At 41.7% G+C, this 21,116-nt stretch overlaps 1 protein-coding gene across 2 annotated transcripts in view; it reads left to right on the top strand.

The window, feature by feature from the left end:
- zc3h3 (zinc finger CCCH-type containing 3) overlaps window positions 1-21,116 on the top strand; it is a 110,240-nt gene that overhangs the window by 27,355 nt on the left and 61,769 nt on the right. The window lies entirely within an intron of this gene.

The following is a 21,116-nucleotide window of genomic DNA, read 5'->3' as shown; positions in this document are numbered from 1 at the left end:
TTGTACCTCTCTTTGAATGTGAGAAATCCCCATTATCATTCTGAGCTTCTTTAATTAAATGTCAAAACCATATCCTCCTAATTGTGGAAATAGACTGGTGTAGTTGGAGATGTAGTTGGCAGGACACATAGATACCTCATAACGGGTCGTGTGGATAAACTCAGACATCAGTTTTCTTGATATACTCATAGTTCTATTTCTTTCCTGGGCTTTTGCTTTCTTAACCAATCAGATTTTGTCAACTTCAAAATCCTCATGCTCACCTCTTAGACTATATATGGCTTGGCGCCTCATTACCTCATTATTATCTTCCTACTCCCCACCTCACAACGTTTGAGCGTCTTACTCTGATCTCATGTTTGTCCCCCAAGCTGTTCTCCAGTACGTACTGTGAGTGACAGGGCCTTTTCCTGCTGTGCCCGAAAGCTTTGGAATTCTATCCGCAAGGAAATAGGAGAGTCACCTTTCCTGAGCACTTTAAAATCCGGACTCATCCAATCCAAGACCTTCAAACCTTCTTCAGGAAGCCTTTTATTTAATTGGAAACCCTTGTTTTTAATTGTATTAATTTGGTTATCTCGTTTCATTTTTTTCTTGAAGTGCTTTGAAAAGCTACTTTTAAATATACTATATAAAGATTATTATTATATATGCTGTTAGGATTTCACTCACAAATCAAGATGCATTTCTTGTATCTTGATCACTTTGCATCACAGCACCTGACTATCCAAGTTAAGCTTAATATTGGCTAACATATATTTACTAAAAAAAATAGTTTCCTTTTCAAACACTTTGCTATTGGAGCTCAACAGTTCAAAAAATGATTGCCACTAAGGCCTTTGTCTGTGGTACTCTTCAAACCATTTTTCATGGTGTAGATCCCGTTCAAGATATTTTATTGAAGCAAATTCTTTTGAAAATTAATATAAAAATGCATTCCCTACCATCCTGATCAGGAAACAATTAGTTTGTCTTCTGTTGTAGTTGTTCTTAACTTTTGTTCATATAAAGTAGCTACCAGATTTTATGGTATATCTGATTATATTGGGTGGTGCGGTGGCTCTGTGGCTCAGGATCTGTGCCTGTGGCTGGAAGGTGGCCGGTTCGTATCCCGTGGCCGGCAGAGGAATCCTACTCTGTTGGGCCCCTGAGAAAAGCCCTTAACCCCAACTGCTCCAGGGGCACCGACCCTGCGCTCTGACCCCAAGCTTCTCTCCCTGTCTGTGTGTCTGTCTCATGGAGAGCACGTTGTGGTATGTGAAAAGACAAAAATGCCTGACACAAGAAATTGTATATGGCCAATAAAGTGATCTTATCTCTCTTATCTGCATTGAGATCTGTACCCCCTGGCATTAAACTGAGTTTTCTAACAACTTCTCTCTCAGAATACCCCTTATTTTTAAGGCTTGTATCGCTAATCAAAAGGATTTTTTTGTTTGTTTTACATCTCTGCACAGTATGGTTAATTGATACATAGTTGTTATGATACCATAATAATCATTAGGCTTTGGCAGTTGCGTGGGAAGAAGGGGTTTCATTAGTTCCAGTCTTGTCAGGTATTTTAATCCGGGGCCTCTTTAGTGCAGAACGAAAGCTTAGCAGCATAGCCCTGCATTCCTTACTCCTTATTCAAGTGTGATATTATAGTAGCTGAGCAACACCAAATGTGTGAGTTGCATTGAGAGGGTATTTTAATAAACAAATAAGAAAGAATATCAGTGCACTTAAATGATGTTCAGCTATAACTGAAAGTTTTGCATCACATCAATATAATTCTACTTTTTGGGAAAACATTTGGCCATAAACTGCACAGAGTTTGAGAGCCTTGCAGCTGAGGAAACGCATGTAGACAAAAACCTAGTTGCAAACAACCTCATATACTCTACAAGTCTCATACGCAGTGTATTAAATATACAGTTGCACAATTTTTAATAAGAATCCTTAACAATCTTTGGGAAGTAATCAAGTGAAGTGATGTGCAAAACCTTATTTGTTTTTTAAATGAGAGGTGCATATAAATCTTCTAACAGCTATTCCTAATTCTGTGAAGTTATCATTGAATTTTAGATTTTACTTGATGCTGTAGGTCATATTCAACATCAGCTGTACAGATGTGTGACTCTGAGGTTACAGATGAACTTGAAACAGCTTGCAGTCACTCATCGAGAGGTTGTGTTCCAGGCTTTCGGAATTGAAAAGTCAGGCATGTTTATGGACACGCAAACCACAGACAACAGACTGCACAAGTTGTAGCAGTTAAAGTCATTAATCAAGGGTTGTGGCCTCAGACACAGCACTCACAAAAAGGTTTGATTGGGAACAGAAGAACTGACTGGAGCTCTTGGAATTTGTAATTTTGATAATGAACTCGGCATGAAAGATGATCACAGAAATATGAATTCAGGTGACATAAAGAACAAGATAGCAGTGTAAATGGGAAGGTAAAATTGTGGATAAACAGTAACAGGAAACAGCTAGTTTAGTGTAAAAAAAATGGTTTGAAAAGTAGGATGCACCTCATACAGTAATTATAATATCTCTTGAATATCATTTGGAACTTGTTAGGTTATTAAAAGTCCCTCAGCACTTAAGTTCTACATTCAAAGTGATCCACAGAGAAAATATGAATTGATTTAGCTTTTGTTTTCTTTGGGTAGATTTTGCACTTCATATACAGTACATGTATTAGTTGTCTTCATTTAACAACACCATGTTAATTTTTGTAAATTAACAATTGTGGGGTATCAGATTTTTGGAACAAATCCAAAGTTTCTGTAAGGAAAAATCCTCAGTTGAGAGGACTAAATTGCATGTTAGCTACTGTATATTGGTTTATTTAATAGATAAGGTTTATTAACTCTGTTTAAAAGCACAGAAGGAAGAGACTGTTGTAACAGACCATGATCCATTTTGATTCTCTGAGAATGTGTCTGGAGGACTGCAGGCAACTGCTCACTGTTTTTAAACACATTATAGTTTGGCAAAAGTATTTGGAATCTGAGAAGGGCTGAAGAAGTCAAGTCCAAATGGATCTTGTTTCCATTTGGGTTTAAGACTCTAAATACTGAAGAGTGGAAGCCGTTCTTCACTTTACTATGACAGGACTCCTCAGTGTTTGTCCTTATTCCACATTTTCATTCCAGTTCAGAACTTAGGCATGAAAGTGATTCCAATATTCAGCACATTACTTTCTTGATTAGATCTTTATAATTATATCTAACTTTTAAACAGTTGGAGAGTTTGTTGCCTAATTAAATTGTTGAGGCAACTTGATATTTACCGCTACTGAATTAGGGAGCTGCTTGTTTTTTATGGCTTTGTCATTTGGAATTGAAAAGTGTAAATCAACTAGATTTGCTGCTACAGGCCTTGCTAAAAGAGAAAGACCAACGGCATACAGGTGCTCTCCAGTTAATGCTCAGCATGCCTACAGTGGAAGAGATAAGTCACTAGAAGGAGGACAGATCTTACTGGTACCACAGCAAGCTCACAAGCATCTGGCAAAATGAGGACATCTTTGCTGACTTTATACCCCTCCCCAACATTGATGGCTCTCAAGAGTTTCGTATGCCATTACATGGGAAATCCAATCTTAGGGAAGTCATAGTCAGCTGTCGGTAAAGGCTGAATTCAGCCCAGCAAAGACTTGACTAAAACTCAGCTATTTCATTTGCGGCAATCCGTAGTTCTTGTTAAGGTAAAAAAAAGTAACCGAGAACTCCACTGGGAGTAGAAACTACACTACACACCCTGAAGAGTCCTGGGCTGCTGTATTTTGATTATATACATTATGAGAATGAATAGTTATTAAATTATGCCACTTAATAATGCTGAGGAGGCCACACCTATACTGATTACATGCATTTAACATAAAGAGATTTACAAGTGAGAGAAGACTATGCAGTCATCCAGCCTGTTTTCAAGTTTGCAGTTAATTGACCCGGGAATCCCATCCAGCTTTTGCTTGATGGAAGTCAGGGTTATCAGCCTTAACAACATGACTAGGTAGCTTGTTGTATTCTCCCACAGCCCTTTGGGTAAAAAAGCTCCTCCTGTTGTTCCCAGTTTTAAATGCACTTCCACATAATTTCCAGTTTGATCTTCTGTTACACTGTTGATTGTAAAGAAGGCCACTGGGTAGGATTTTGTCAATACCTTTGAGGGGTTTGAATACTTGTATCAGGTCCCCTTGTAGTTTCCACTGTTCAAGATGTTTGGTTGCTTCAGCCTCTCAGTGTAAGACATTCTCTGGAATGCTTCTGGTTGTTCTTCTCTGGACTGATTCCAGAGTACCAATATCTTTTCTATAATTTGGTGACCAAAACTGGACCCAGTATTCTAAATATGACTCACTTGTACTAGCACATTGTACAATTTTAACTTAACATTCCTTGATTTTGATGTTATGCTTTTGCTATATAACCCTTTTTATTACTTAGATATATTATCTAGATGTCAACATAATCTGTAAAAATAGATAAATGGTGTCAACATAAACACCTAAGCCATTTTCAGAATTAAAGCCTCTTTATAATCATTTTCCTGCTCATTGTGCATTTTTGCTGCCTGCTCTTGTCAAAATTAAATGTCTTAAACTTATCAGAGTAGTCTTTAAAAAACAAACAATGCTTAGAAAGAATCATTTGATGATTTTGTCTGTTGAATTATCTAACACCCCCTGGGCAAACACAATGATTTTAAAGGATACTTTTTTATTTAGGTGGTCACCTCTCTTATAATGCATTACAGTGAATCAGTGTGAAATCAAGTTGTTGAATTGTTTAGTTGTTCTTATGTTTAAGTTATTGTTCAATACAAGGCATATCATATCATTGCAAATGCTGTAGGGAGTTCTCAGTAATAGTCTGTTATGCTCCTCTGGAAAGTGAGAGTGTGTGTCAGAGCCTTCCTGGGTAAACAGAAACAGAAGAGGTATGTTCTCGCTTTGTAGCCTCCCGGTACGGGTGTAAGCTTTCCAATGTGCCCTCCCACTGAAACACAGCTTTAATGTTTGGTCCAAAATATATTCTTCGGAATGAACCCAGCTTTCAGGTGCTCATGTTATGTGGCTATTAATAAGTTAAGATCACTTTATTAGTCATATACAATTTCTTGCATTAGGAATTTGTCTTTTCGCATGCCCCAGCTTGCTCACCGTGAGACACACAGACAGGGAGAGAAGCTAGGGGTCAGAGTGCAGGTCAGCCATTGTACAGGGCCCCTGGAGCAGTTGGGGTTAAGGGCATTGCTCAGGGGCCCAAGGGAGTAGAATTCCTCTGCTGGCCGTAGGATTTGAACCGGCTACCTTCCAGCCACAGGCGCAGATCCTTAGCCACAGTGCCACCGCTCCGCAGTTGTGTGTTCCCTGCTGCCCTTAAGTGTGAATGTGCCCCAAGGTACCTCTGCAGGTATAGCTCCTCTCTAAGCACAGTACAACCATGTGGATGAAGCTACAGTAAGGCTTTCCACCTGCCTCTCTGAACTGAGTGAGCTCAGCCAATCAGCTTTATTAAATGTGACTGAATTGCCTCAGGACAAATTTGAGAAAAGCCCTTTCCTCTGCCTTTTCTCAGGTGCAGCAGATCTGGCCGAGCAGGGTGATGTCAGCTGAAACATGCCTGCCTACAGCATGTCCTGACTTCATTTTCTTTGGAGTAGCTGAATCTGGCTGTGATTCGCAGCGCATTAGGTCACTGACACGTTGACATGAGCCTGACAAGCTCTTAGCAGTGTGAAACAGAATCTAATGTCTTACACTGTCAAAGTGTCAGCATCCCTGTGGCTTTATAAAATCTTCATATTTAATGCATTAATTGGACAGTGCCTCGTTAGAAATAAATTTAGAAAACAAAACAGCATAAAACATATTTTGACCAATGTATTTTTCTTCTGAATAGTACCATTTGTTGCACTGCATGCAGAAAGGATGTTGCACAACATCTCAGATGTCAAGGACTAAGGCATAAATCATGGCTAGGGAATCAAAGCTGACCTGTTATAGCCTGATTTAAAACAAGACTGGGAATGTTTTGCTTTTTTGTTCTTGCAGATGGGAATGAGAAAAACAGCTACCCTTCCAGCACTTACTAGGTTTGTTGTGTGCTTGTGCATTACTGTCCAATTGCGTTTATGGCTGAAGATCAAGCATGAGATTGTCTCTCAGCATCACCAAAGAGAGGCGTTAAAGAAGACACGGCATTCATGTCTTTTCATCATACTGCATTTATAATCAGTTGTAAATCAGTAGAAAGACATTTAAAGTCCCCCTCCTCCTCTCCCTTGGCCCCCATCTTTTTTTTAGTCTAGTTTAATGTGGCTCTTAGCAGAAGAATGTTACCTATCACTAGAATGTCTCCCATGGGCTACAGCCAGCAGGTCTGTGCACAGGAGGTTGATATTTTTATCTCTCAGCCCCAGTGGCCCCTCCCCTCACCTCACACACACTTCTCCCTCTAAGCGAGTGTCTCCTGTAGGAGTGATGAAAATTCCCAATTAACTGGCAGTCCGTTACTGCCGGGAGGCCAGCTGGAGTGGCAGGCCCTGGTTTGACTTGTAGATGGGATGGGTTACCACAGGGGGTATATTAGCCCCTTGGCTCTGATCCTAGGCTGGGAAACCAGATCCCTAATCTTAATTTTCCCTTTCCAACTTTCCATTTCAGTCCTACCGACAGGGCCTGCTGGGTAACATGAGCCTGTGTCTATTCTTGTGTGCGAGATCTATCCGTGCCCCTCTCCCCCTGCCTCCTCCCTCTCCTTCTCATCCCCCAGGGAGCAGTTAAGGTTTCTACAGCCCCTGGGCCGAAAACTATTTGGCCTGGGGCTCCCAGCTACGATTGGCATCTTGGCATAGGCCCAACACCCTCTTTCACAGCCCTAAACCCCCACTCCCTTCGTTCAGACTTCCCATAATCTTCTCACTGTACCACAGACAGCACTGTGAATTATTTAGAATATCTGCACAGGTGCCTTTTCCAAATTTAATATTTCATTTCTAATGCAAGAAAATCTGTACAATTTGCAAAAAAGCCAGATGCAATTACTATAAATTACCAGGCACTTTAAAGCAAAAAAAAATTCAGCCCCATCCCTCCCAAGTCTCTGTCCGTTTCCTTCTGTCTCTCTGTCTCTTTACCAGCAGTCCTTCCCAAGCCAGGCAGTTGTGGACTATTTAATTATGGATGACTGTTGTGTTAGGCTGCCACAGTTGTTAAAGGATTTTAAGATAACTGCTAATTCTAGTTGATTCACATTGATTTGTCATGGTGTTTGCTGTTGTTTTATTATTGGTTTTAAAATCACCTCTTTGCTCGCTGCACCTATCCTGCTTGGATTAATTAATGAATGTAATTTATTTAATCTGTTATATTAACCTAGAACTTCAATGAGATGGAGCGTCTTCCAAGGAGAGCTCTTTTTATACTTGAGACTACACTCCTTTTGAGACTGAGGCAAATCTGTGTTTTTAAAGGCAGCAGTTTTAGTTAAAAAACACATCCTGATATTTTGTTGTTAATGTATGAAATATTAAATATGATCATTCCTGTGTCCATTACAAAACATACAAATGTAAATATTTGACATTACATGTTATCTTTTATATATTTTATTTTTAGTCCAATAGGTAGCCAAGATATTTTATTATTATATAATTACATTATTACATTTTGCTTTGTGTGTGTAAAGTCTTTTTGAAAATAGTGTACTTCAATATCCTGGGAATAATTACTGTCAGAAGCTTTGAAAGTTTATTTGGTAGATTTGGTCAGTTTTAATTTGATAGGCTGAGGTCTTGTCATTTATGAATGCTGTAATGCATGCTAAGCATACATTAGAGAACATCAGTGCTTTAAGCTCTTAAAATGAAGTGTTGCTTCAGCAAGGCATGATACCTCATTAGCACCACACAGGAGGCACTCTGAGGACCACTGCTTTTCCCATAGTCAGCTGACTGTCACCCTGCATCATGCATGGTATGTCATGTTGTTTCATATACAATCTGCAGCAAAACACATTTGCACATATTCTTGAGGGCTATACAACAGTAAGATGAAAATAATTTGTTAAAATTATTGCACAGAATAAACTTGGACATCAAGTGGGTTAAACAGAGGGAGAGTAATCACACTGTGCAAGCTGTCCACATAAGAAGCATATACTGTAGTACTTACACAGATGTTTATAGACTTTTAATCTGTGTAGCAGAACACCTTGTTGGTTATTACTGAGAAGTTATCTAGTTTTAGCATCAATTAATGTCATCAAGATGAGCCACAGTTTGGTTGGGGTCTTTTTCCTGACACCCACAGCTCCATCTAATTTTTATTTGGGAAGAAAGTAACTTTGTCAAGCCCCTTCTGGTCTCATGTTGTAAAACATGGGGGGGTGAGGCTGGGAAAGTTGTCCCTAGTCAGGGGCGGGAGGAGTTTTGCCAGTGGCTTAAAGTCTTGGCTGTCCTGGTTGGAGTGCATAAGCTCGTCAACAGATTCTGAGTTTAGAGCTTCTCAATCTTATTGGTGACTGCGTTTTTTTTTAAAGGGGAACACAGGAGTTTTTAACTGTTTTCTGGGGAACAATTCTACTTGGAAAACCAGGTTACCTCTGGTGATGTCGGAATTTTTCTAACGAGAGGAACACTGCTCCAACTCCAATACCCCCTCAGTGTGAGCCCCAATTGTGAATCTCTGAACCTCTTGCTACAATCACCCCGGGAGACAGTTTAGGCTAAGGTTCAGATCTCTACAGCAATACAGAGCTTTCACACAGATGCCTCTTTGACTGCACAGTTGTACGCTTACTTGTTTTTTGGTTCTTAAGGCGTTAAACACCTATTATATCTCTTGTCAAAAAGCAAACCACACTTCATTAATTCTCTGCAGTATTGTTTCCGAGCTATATTAAAATCAGTTTGAGGTCGAAGGACCTGCATCCTTAGAGACAACAGAAAGCGCTGTTTGCTTTTATGAAAGTCTGCTTTAATGCAAAAATTAAAACAAGATGTTTCCTTTAATAGGCCGTAAACAAACACCACTATTCCGCAGCACGTATTGCGTAAATTGTGCAGCTTCAGCAAGTTCAGCTAAATTTGTGGCTGTCAAAGTTTTTGTCAATGCGACGGTGGGCTGGCTTCATTTTCCTCCAGACGAGTCCCCTGTGACTGCTCTTGTGTGCAGCGCTGCTCAGGTGCAGCGCGGCACGGGAACAGCAGCTGACAGGAAGTGCCGGCAGTTGAGACTACTTCTTTGTTAAAATATTAAGAAGTTGGGCGGTGCAGCTCTGCTACAAACATATCAGGTGGGGCAGAGGTTGAGCCTTGTTCTACCCAACGCTCCTCAGTCTCCTGGCCATCATCTTCCTGGCCTGCAGCTGTGCAGTGCTGTATATAGGAGAGTGATGAGAGCTTCGACGACTCACAGACTTTTCCCTGTTCTGCGTTCTCCCCTCAGCCAGCAGATCCCTTGGACTGCCTGTTTGTGCGGTGTTTGTGTGTTGGTCCAAAAGGTTTTTGCGTTTCCGTGCGTTTGTGAAGCCATTGTGTTGATGTGTGTTCTTTCCTCTTGGTATAACTTGTTCTGGATAGTTGTTGTGTACTGAACATGCTCTGAAAATAGTTACTGCCGTACCCAGGCATGCAGTTCAGAGCAGGAAAATTAAGGAATGAGTGTGTGGAAAAATTAGAATTGCCCATATAGAGCAATTATGAGCCAAGGGGAATGTGTTTTGCTTATGCAGGTGTTTTTCTAAAAACGGCTGATCTGCACAAATGGCTTATTTATGTCAAGTGTTTGTGCGAGTATTTACTGTCCACTCATGTTTTATGAGGAGAAAGATTGCATGTACATTTTAAGGATAAGATTTTTTTTTGTCAGTGCAGCTAACTAAAAATTGGTACAGGTGTTTTGCAAGAGCTGTACTGACAAGATCTCAACAACTGGTGTTTTGCTGTAAGTAGGTAAAACTGGCCTGTGTCCTGTGTTTTCCAGACTCAGTTCAGGACTGGTTAAATAGTGAGCTCTGATGCCTTAATTCAACCTTAATTCAAAAGTGGGCCATGCTGTACTGTTAGGCATACCTCTCCTCCATTCTCTCATTTAAAAAAAGCCCCATGTTATATGTCATAGGCAACACCGTACGTCACTTTTAATTTGAGGATTAAATTGCAGATCTTGATTTCATTGCAGGCCTGCAGGCCTGGCACAGAGGTGTGTCGTTTATTAATGTAAAACTATTTATACCCAGGACTGAGCTGCTTGCTGAACTGGTGTATGGATCTCAGCCAGCCTCAAATCTCTCACTGGAGCCTGCTGCACTCCACCTGAAGGTCGGCAGGGGGAGCTCTTTACACACCAATACAGGAGATCATACACATTGAATCTTCCTAACCTCACAGCAAGGGAAAAAACAAGTAAATATTCTGATATACTACATATATATGCATGCGGATATACATGTATTTGTGAACATCTGTTTTTTGAAAAATAATTATTTTCACGTCTTTTTTTAATTAATTTCACATGTCAGGAAAAGAAACACTCTATGAGGGAAGATCTGAGGGAAGATACAAGTGTTAATAGCTGCATTAAATGGGTTAAGTTTATGTTCAACACAAAGGAATTTTCTCCGCAAGTGGATGACCTCTGAACTGTTTCAGTTTGTGACAACGGGGAGATCATTAAAACTGATTCAGCTGAGGTTACATTTTTCTCAAGTCCGGTCCAGCTATGTCTCTGGTCTTGTATGAGTGATACGACTTTTTCCTGTAAAAGCTCTTAGCTGACCCTGAGAAAGCTGCACAGATTATAGGGGGGGGCTGGTCCATTGTTGGGAAGGATGTGTGGAGCTTTGTGGTGATTCTGTAACCAGGGTCTGAAGAGCAGCAAAGGAACCTGACTCGCAGCTTTTCTAAAGCATTTTTTTCCCCGGCCAGATTGGCTTCATATTTTATGGTAGTAAATGTGAAGTGCTGAGCCTACAAACCAACGCCTTAGTGTACTCTGTTGCTGGAATAGGAGGAAGGAATTTCACTTTGGATTTGCTTCATTTGGCTTCATCATATGCTGAACTTTGTTTGGCTCTGAGGTGCAAAACAAATTGGTCATGCAAAAGTAAAATGCTCTGAAACTTTTTTTAAATGAAATAAATTAAATACATTTCCTGACAAAGGGTACTTTGACTGGCTCTGTTTTGATATTTCTTTCTTATAAATATTGGGAAGGAAATCTATATTCTCAATTTCGTGCTAAGAAACAAAACATTCCAGAGGTGATTTTTTTATTTTAATTGTAGTGTGTTTAATATGTTTAGAGTGGGATTTTATTAATTTTAGTATGTAAAAATTATGTTTTACAGCTGAGAGTGTTGTGCATTACAGAGCTGGATCTTCCCCATTCACAAGACTGTTATGTTGTGCCTGTTTACATAAACCATCCAACCCCGTGCCAAGGGTACCTTCTGGTGTGAATATAGGTCACAGTGACCTTTAACAACTGACCGGGACACCTGTGTCTCTGCGATGGGATGTTTCTGCTGGTGGGAAGGCAGGGAGTGCGTCTGATACTAGCTCACATGAACTTGTGAAAGGTCAGGAACAAGAGGCCATGAGGCCCAACATGCAGCTTGGAGGGTTGTTCTTATCTTGTTAGTCTAAGATCCTTGTTACAATCTTGTCTCTCATGAGTGTTCTTTTTTGTAAATAGCTCTATTTTTTTCAGACAATGTGAAATCCCTTAACATGCTTGTTTTAATAATATATTGTCACTGTGTTAATGAGGATTACATGTATTCACTCTTTTAAATGCTGCAGGTCATAAAGGCTTGTGAATTTCAGAGTGCTGAGGACCATACTACTGAATACTGTTTCTCATATTGCCCACTCTATGCTCTGTGACATTATTCACAACTCTTCCTGCAAAAAAACATTTCCTTTCAAGTCTTACACCAGTATTTTACAGCACGGCCTCCCTGCTCAGTTTTTTGTATACAGCCCTGATAAAGTAGAAAAGGCAGTGCAAAAAGGGGGAATTAGAATCCCAGGTTTGTGCCTTGGAAGCTAAAGCAGAGCAGCTTCTCAGTCAGCCGTGGACAGCAGTGGAAAGCAATGGGAAAGTATTGATTTATAGGCAGTTTAGTACCTGTTTCCCTGGTGCATTGAGACCGGGGGAAAGGTTAATCTATCTGTGCTCTGTATGCCTTTAGAATTAATACTTTCACCCCAGAGGTAATGCACTTTACCATTCGATTGCTGTTTTAGCTAAGCATCACTGTGAAAGGATGTGGCATGCTCAAAACAGGACAAAAGGCAGTACTGAATTTCCATGTTCATTCAGTGACCAGTTTTGTGCACAGTGTACACAGTGTGCTGTGAAACCAGCCATGTTTAATATGTAGAAACTGCAGCTCCTGTCTACAATCTGATTTCAGTTTCAGAGGTTCCTGGAACTTTGTAAGTTCTATTAATATTCTTTGAGGAGAAGAGTTGTGATCAGGCCCATAGATAATTCCAAAACTATTTAATCTTTGTTTGGCTTGATTCTCATGTTTTTCTTTGAGCTCTTTCTGGTTTGGAAGATTACCTGAGGCTTTCCAGATAACTACCATTTTTTTTGGTGTGTCAATCTTAAACGATCAAAAGACTAACAGCGCAGCAAATATTTGCTGTCATAGCCCCAGCTGTACAAGTATATGCCTGTGGCAATGGTACAGAGTGTTTGGAAACTCTCGGTTCCTCTGCTCTTCTCGGGACTTTTCCCGAAAATGAAGTAGAAAAAAACAAATGCTGTCTGTCAGCAGTGGCGGCAGCAGTGAGCGATTGGAGACTAGGCAATCCATCTCTATGTGAATGAAACACACTGGATAATAGAGTGCCAAAGTGTGTGTACAACAGCAGACTAAACGAAAACACTGGAGGTGTACAGTACATTGTAAAGTAATGAGCTGGAAATGAACTCCCCTCTCTCTTCTCTCTCTCTGGAGACAAAGAAAAAGAGGAAAGAGCGAGAGAAGGGAAAGTGAAGGGACAGTTTGGTGCTGAGATTGATGGCCCATGCTGACGCTGGTCTCCCAGTGCGATTCGCTCGCTTTCCAGCCCGATTACTGTGGACTGGCTACCATCCGTCTCCATGGTCTGCCTCTAATAAGTATGCCAGCATTGTCTGAGCCCAGGGGGTCCTCCCCACAGCGTATTTTGGTGTGAAGGCTGTCAAGAGGCTAAACTGTCTGAAGATGTGCAGCAGGTCTGATGCAGTCAGTTAAGTCAATTAAAATAGTCATGTTCCACCTGGTGTGGAGTCACTTTGGTTGCTTTATGTTTATACCTTATTTTGCATTCTCATGTTCTTATTTAAATGTTCACTTGGGGGTCTAACCATTCTTCTTTGAGGCATTTCCAAGCTGTGTCCATCTGTCGGGTTAAAGTCAAGCCCTCAGTGGCTTTGAGGCTTGTTTTTCTAAATACAGTCCCTGTACTATACACAAAACCCTAATGATGGCTTCATTCTGAGTTTAGTCTTATTGCAATTGTGCAAAAAGTGATGCTTACATACTACTACTACTACTACTACTACTACTACAGTATGGAATATACAGTATACTGTTTTACATATCTCTGTGTTTGGGCTTCTTATTTTCATATAACTATACCACTCCAATTAGAGGTGATCTGATTAGTGTCTCAGTGGATATACACTTATTTACCAGGGGTTCCTGGTTATTTGTCTGTATGCTGAAATCTTTTGATTTGGGATTTTCAGTAATTGTTTTAACTGTTTTCCCTTTAAATAAATTCAATAAAGTCAGTACATAAGAAAATAATATACATTACAAGATTCATTTTTACCTACTCATCCATTTGTAAGTGCAACTTACATCTTTAGATATAAATGTGTTTTAATTTTTAAGTCAGGGCTATTTTAAATCCAAATTACCTATGGTGATTCACTGAGCAAAGGTATGGTTCCTGGCAGTATTCTGGGCTTTACATACTTCAAAAAAGCAGAGAGAGTACACTAAATCACTGAGGTTCACTGTCCTCAGACCAAAAATGTAAAATTAGATAAGTTAAGCCAAGTATGTGTGCTGTGTGAATTCACCTTGGAGTCCTGTTAATATTTGTACAGGAATGATGTGATTTTCAAAGAACAGTTATAGCACACAGCATGAGCTCATGTTCTTAGAGTACACAGAAGAGGCTCTTCAAGGTTATGCTAAAGGAAGCATTAAATCCTAAATGAAGTGCTTGGGACCCTCCCTTGTGCTATGCACAGGCACCCCGTGGCTTTGTGTGGGAATTGGACAGTTGAAGGCATAGGGGGGTTGGTGCTGTTGGGCACCAGGACTGGTGCTGCCTCTGTCTGGCTTAGAGAGGTCTGCCTGAAATTACAGTAGCTTGCTCGATTCTTATCTTACTGTTGCGGAAGTGAGCACCTCCGATGTGCTCTTGGGTGTCAGACTGTTCCATTTTTATTCGCTTTTGCAACTCCAAACTTTGCGACTGTAATACAGTCTCTTGCAAGCCAACCAGAGACTTCTCCCCTCCACCTTCATGACGTGGTCTTATCATTGCAGGGGCTCAGCCAAGCTCTACTGCAGTCAACTAATGTCATGTAAAATCTCAAATCAACACAAAAACTTTACTTTAAGAACTTTGCAGGCACCATTAGCAGTATAGTCCAAGTGTTGACTTGGCCATTAAATACATTTGATTAAAGCGCTCTTTGATGGGTCTGGCCGTTTTCAGTGTCATATCTCAGCGGAAGTGGGAGCAGATTTACACACCAGCTGCTTGCCCTAGCAGCAGCGTGAGACTGAGAGGACAGTCCATGACCTTGTTCCCTTCAGAGTGTCTCATACTCACAGGGTACTATGCAAAAAAACCCATTAGTGAGCAGAATGTGTTGTAGCTGTCTAAGACAAGGTCTCTTTCTATGACTATGACTACTTCCACAATGACGCAGCTCCTGAATACTCTTTAAATTATAGCAGCTACAGGAAGTACCACAGTTGTTTCTCTCAGCTAATATCAGATCACTAACTGTGACCCTGTGATAAGATAATTTTGGCAGTGACTTTCGTCCAAAAATCCAAACCTTTTTTAAAAATACAAAAAGAGTTCAGTGTAACAGAATGCAGTGTGTACAGAACACAGTATATATTTAAAGCAGACAAGGCATGCAGACACTTGAATAATAACTAATAACATTGCACATTATCCAGTGCAACTGTGTGAAGTGGAGAGTGACCAGTGAAATGTACTACATTTGTCAAATATAGTGAACTGTTTCAAAATTCTGTCTTTGTGGTCTTTTGTGCCGAGAATGCAGTTCATCGGCTTTTGGTCAGCACGGCATTCGCGAGCAGCTTTGCTCTCAATCCGTAGCCACTCAGAAAAAACCTTGTAAACAAGAGAGCTAAACAGCTGGGAGATGATGCATGAAGTCCTGCTGGCCCCCTCCACAGCACGTTCCTCCTGGACACAGTCCTGCAAGTTTTATGGAGAACTTAAAATCTTACTTGGATACAAGACCAGTGGTGTTTGACCTCGTCAGCTTTCAAGCAGCAGCACTTAAACATGCCAGCGAGGGTGGGTGCTTCATGAATGATCTTGTATTTGGGGGTGGTGGTGATGGCAATTTTGAGCTTCTGTTTACCAGCCTTGAATGACTGTTACCATAGTGGAAATAAGGTCAAAATCAGCAGATAACACTGAAAAGAAGAGGAAGATGGGTGTGAGAAAGGGACAAGTTGGGGGAGGCAACTACAAAAGCCTGTACCTTAAAGCAGTGCCAGGAGTTTGAAGATACATCTACGACAGGTTGAGAACCAACAGTTAAATCAGACAAAACTAATAATTGACTCAATTAAGTCATTTATGTAAATGACACCTCTGTTGTTCCAGGGAATGGGTTGAGTATCACAGCACTGCTCCAGAGTTCCTGTCTGGAAGTGTGTTGAATCAGACATATGGTACCACAGGAGCAAGGTACGCTGGGAACTTCGTAATAAGTAATAAACAGCAATTACAGTTTACTGTTTTTTCTTTTTCTGGAAATTAGTTGCATAAAAGCAAAACTATGTCGTAGACCAAAACTAAAATGCTGGTGAAGTAAAATAGGTAATGATTTACTCAGCTTCTAAACTGTATATTTTGTTTTCTTACATCATGTACTGAGGAAACAAAGGTTCTTGAAGGTAGCAGACTTTCTAAATTAAGTCGAGATGTCTGAATTTTGATTGTGAAAATTTTACTTTTTTTAAAGTAAAAATATATTTGATATCATTTGTTAGGAACGACAGAGTTATAACAACATGTTCAGCTGGTGAATATGGAAATAGGAGGAAATGGAAAGTCCACTTTCCGAACTGGTTCTGTCTTGCAGTGCCAGGAGTAATGCAGAGCTATTTTGAAGACCACACTGAATCTTAATATAACCTTTTCATAGAGCTATATAATCTGTACATCCGCCTGTGACTTTCAGCACTCACATAGGCTGTGGTTGACAGAGGGCTGATAAAATCTAGAAGCAAATGTTTTAACTTCCGCTTGCGTTGCTTCCTTTGCCCAGTGCTGTCAGGCTCTGATGGGTCTCAAGGTTCAGCGTGTGTGCGTGTTCTCATGGCACGAGCTCATGGTACGAGAGCAGGACAGCTGCTGTGCCCATTCAACCCATTTCTTTAGCCTTGCTTTTATGTGTAATATTTCTTCGGTGTTTTGTATCCTAAAAATAGATTGACACTCTTAGAAAGCGTCTGCAAACGTTGCGAACAATACAAGGGCTGAATAAATGAAAGAGAAGTTCTCTTCAAACCATTATATTAAATGAATTTATGCTCCCTGATCCGTTTTAATAAATGCTCGCATCCTGGTATCTAAAATGTAAATTTAGCTAGATGCCCATGCATCGAGGTCTACATTTGGATCAGTTCATAGCTGCAAAGCTGTAACATTTAGTCTGTGAAGAACATTTAGCAGCCCTCACGCTCCATCGTTTTTCAGTGTGGTCATGCCTTGCTTATTTTGGACGTGGAGATTACCAGCAACCCCAGGATTCCACAGGGGGACCTGATCCTTTACCATGCACTGGCTCACATTTCATGGCATTCTTGACTTAATGAGTTTATAGATATTAATGACAAACCTGAGGTGAATGTTCTAAAGTTACTGTTGGAGAACCATGGTGCTGAAGGGATGGACTGTGAGCAAGGGGCTGCTTTAACAGGTGTTAATAGTAGATTTCATACTGCAGGGGCTGGATGGAGGAGATAAGAAAATGGGAAAACAGGGGTTACTATGCATTGAATCTTATATTACACTTCCACTGGGCTTCATCTGGAGGAATGGGGGGTCCAGGAAAAAGTCCTGGAGCTGGGCAAAGCAGGACATATTTTGAGGTGCCTGGTCTCCAAATCCCTAACTCCCTGCTGTGTGAGATGTGAATGATAATATGTGGAATTTTGTGATGTACTACAAGAACAATAAAAGGGAATAAGTAATTGGTTGGGGTGGACATATTTAGTGAAAGCAAAGCACGTTGCAAGCAATGGATGTACTATATGGACATTCCTGTCCTATTAAGTAAGGTAGAACCCACTGTCCCAATCAGTCAGCCCTGGAGAGCCCTGGGTCCCAGTCATTCATTCCTGGAGAGCCCTGGGTCCCAGTCATTCATTCCTGGAAAGCCCTGGGTCCCGATCATTCAGCACTGGAGAGCCCTGGGTCCCGGTCATTCATTCCTGGAGAGCCCTGGGTCCCGGTCATTCAGCACTGGAGAGCCCTGGGTCCCGGTCATTCAACACTGGAGAGCCCTTGGTCCTGGTCATTCAACACTGGAGAGCCCTGGGTCCCGGTCATTCAACACTGGAGAGCCCTGGGTCCCCGGTCATTCAGCGATGGAGAGCCCTTGGTCCCGGTCATTCAACACTGGAGAGCCCTTGGTCCCGGTCATTCAACACTGGAGAGCCCTGGGTCCCGGTCATTCAGCGATGGAGAGCCCTTGGTCCCGGTCATTTAGCACTGGACAGACCGGGGTCCTGGTCATTCATTCTTGGAGAGCCCTTGGTCCCGGTCATTTAGCACTGGACAGACCGGGGTCCCGGTCATTCATTCTTGGAGAACCCTGGGTCCCGGTCATTCAGCACTGGAGAGCCCTGGGTCCCGGTCATTCATTCCTGGAAAGCCCTGGGTCCCGATCATTCAGCACTGGAGAGCCCTGTGTCCCAGTCATTCAACACTGGGGAGACCTGGGTCCCAGTCATTCAGCGATGGAGAGCCCTTTGTCCCGATCATTCAGCACTGGAGAGCCCTGGGTCCCAGTCATTCAACACTGGAGAGCCCTTGGTCCCGGTCATTCAACACTGGAGAGCCCTTGGTCCCGGTCATTCAACACTGGAGAGCCCTGGGTCCCGGTCATTCAACACTGGAGAGCCCTTGGTCCCGGTCATTCAGCGATGGAGAGCCCTTGGTCCCGGTCATTTAGCACTGGACAGACCGGGGTCCAGGTCATTTAGCACTGGACAGACCGGGGTCCCGGTCATTCATTCTTGGAGAACCCTGGGTCCCGGTCATTCAGCACTGGAGAGCCCTGGGTCCCGGTCATTCAGCACTGGAGAGCCCTGGGTCCCGGTCATTCAGCACTGGAGAACCCATGGTCCTGATCAGGCAGTACTGGATAGCCCAGGGTCCTGATCAGGCAGTACTGGATAGCCCAGTGTCCTGTTTGATGAGGAAGGGAGGGCCCAGTGTCCTACTCAGTTAAGACAGTGAAAGTGCAGTGTCTTGAGACAGAGTGACCTTGTGTAAAGGGCAGTCCTGGCGATGACCGTGTGGCAGTGACAGCCGGTGCCAAGGCTGGCTAGGCTGAGGCTCATCAGACCCACAGAGCCAGGGGACTAATTAGAGAACACCACAGCTGTTAAATTCAGAGACTCCTGCTTTCGTTTTTGACTTGGATTGCGTGGTGAACACATGCTCAGAGAGCTTCTCCATTCCCAGGGTGGCGATGGAATTTTACCCTCAAAGTAAACACATAAACAGTAGATTTTTTTTTTACTTTCTCTGCTTCAATCTTAATTTAGTCTGTCCCATTGCCCTTCAGACTCCCCTAGACCCCTTCTCAAAACAGGTATAAAGCCACTCTAAATATAACTTTGTTGTACTACAGGGCAATATATTGCTTCCTAGTTCAAATCAACAAATAGTTAGATTTGGTAACACAGGAACTGAAAATTAATGTCCTCATGCTTGTGGCCTGTTCCAGAGATGGGGTTGCTGCCCCACTCTGTCACATCACTCCTTTACCCTGCTAACCCTGAGCTTTGGGCACCCCAAGTTATCAGATCACACACAGGAGAATTGTGTTTCACTGCCAGAACTGAGCAGAGTGTGTCTGCTCACATCTTCTGCTGTTGGCAAGCCCTTCTGCTTATGCTGTTTTGTGACACTGGTACTGTGTTTTTTGTAAAAGCTTTGGAAAACAATTGCCAAACTTTGGTAAGCTCAAAGTTATAAAGCTATTTTGTTTTTAATTTAAAACTTGAAATAGGGTAGTAAGAGTTCGTATGCAAGTGAAACGCTCGGACTGTGAGAAGCTTGCCTCAGGCAGTCTGGTCCAGGGCTGCTGACTTATTTCTCCATTGGTGACGTTAAACTGTTTGGTCATATTAAAACCATGGTAGTCAGCTGCCAACCTAAAACATTATTTGTCTAGAAATATGTGACAATCGTGCTGTATGTCTTTGTACTGTTAGTCAATTGGTATTTATTTATTTTAAGTCAGTATTAAAGATCATTGAGAGCCCTCTGGCTTCTCGCTGAATCCTGGAGCATTTTTGGATTTTTGGACCTCAAACTTCTGCTCCGTAGGTGGCCCATAACGAGGGAAGGAATATTGCTCAATGCCTAGTTACTTTCATATTCCTCCCTGCCTCAGAAGGGCTAATTCTTTTGCTGTAGATCTCGGCACCTGATCATTATCCTGGACACATTGTGCGCCTCTTTGTTCTCTGGAGGCACCCCTCTCTCAAGGTGAATAGAAAGGCTTTTGTCACGTTTAAGAATATTGCCATCCAGTCAAAAGTAGTTTTCTAGCTGGGGTCAAGTGTGCTTAATTAACGCTTTATCTTTTGGAAGAATTCCACAAACTCCTGAAATGAGCGGATTTATCCCCATGTGTGAGCCATGTACTAGCCTGCTGTTTTTCAAGCCCTTGTCAATGACACACTGATAGCTGATACCAGTTTACATATCCTACTGTTTGAAAATGAAATAAAACATTAAGTAAACTATGTGTATACTTGATCGTCACCGAGCCGCAGCAGATAGCATTGCTGCCTTGCTGCACTGGGGCCTCTGTGTTCGATTCTAGATGCATTCTGTGCTTGTGGATTTTGTATGTTTGTGTGATTTTTTTCTCGGAGTGCTCTGGTTTCCTCCCACAGTCCAAAGACATACAGAAGACATTAATTGGCTTCTGGGAAAATTGCCCCTGGTACGAGTGTGTGTATGTCTTTGTCTGTGCTTGCTCTGAAGTAGACTGTCATCCCGTCTAAGCTGTTCCTTGCTTTGTGCCCATTTCTACATTTTCCCCTGTGACCCTGAATTGGATGAAGTGGTTAGAAAATGGATGGATGTGTATACTTTTACATTTCTGTTTGCAGTTTTCGAACAGGTGGCTTCATTCACGGAAGTGCTAATAAAGTGTAACGCGCCGTTTCATACATCTTGTTCAGCTGCACAAAAAAAATTCCTTCATTGCACTGCAAACCTTTGCTTAAACGCTTTTATGACTGCGTAAAAAATCGTTATAAAAATTCAATACATCATAGTTCACTGAAAAGAGAAAAAGTACTGTCCTAAGCAACACTGGGTAATAAAGAGCAGATACTTCAGACTTTATAGTGCAGGAGGTTACATTGTACAGAAAGCAAATACACTTAATTGGATGAAGGCAAACTGCACAGTATAATAGGGCAGCAGCAATGCAGTTCAGTTCAGAGCAGCTGTCAGTAGGTGAGAGGCAGAGGGGTACGTCCAGTAGCTCCATGTGGAGTCTGTTTAGGTGAGCCTTGAGGGGTACAAGCAGTGGGGATGAGATGATGTGAAATGTCCTCTCAAAACAAGCAATC

This window comes from Lepisosteus oculatus, chromosome 6 (genome assembly GCF_040954835.1).
Source record: "Lepisosteus oculatus isolate fLepOcu1 chromosome 6, fLepOcu1.hap2, whole genome shotgun sequence".
NCBI classification, from domain to species: Eukaryota; Metazoa; Chordata; class Actinopteri; order Semionotiformes; family Lepisosteidae; genus Lepisosteus; species Lepisosteus oculatus.
The sequence above is the reverse complement of the archived record's forward strand: the minus strand, read 5'-3'. Positions and strand labels throughout refer to the sequence as shown.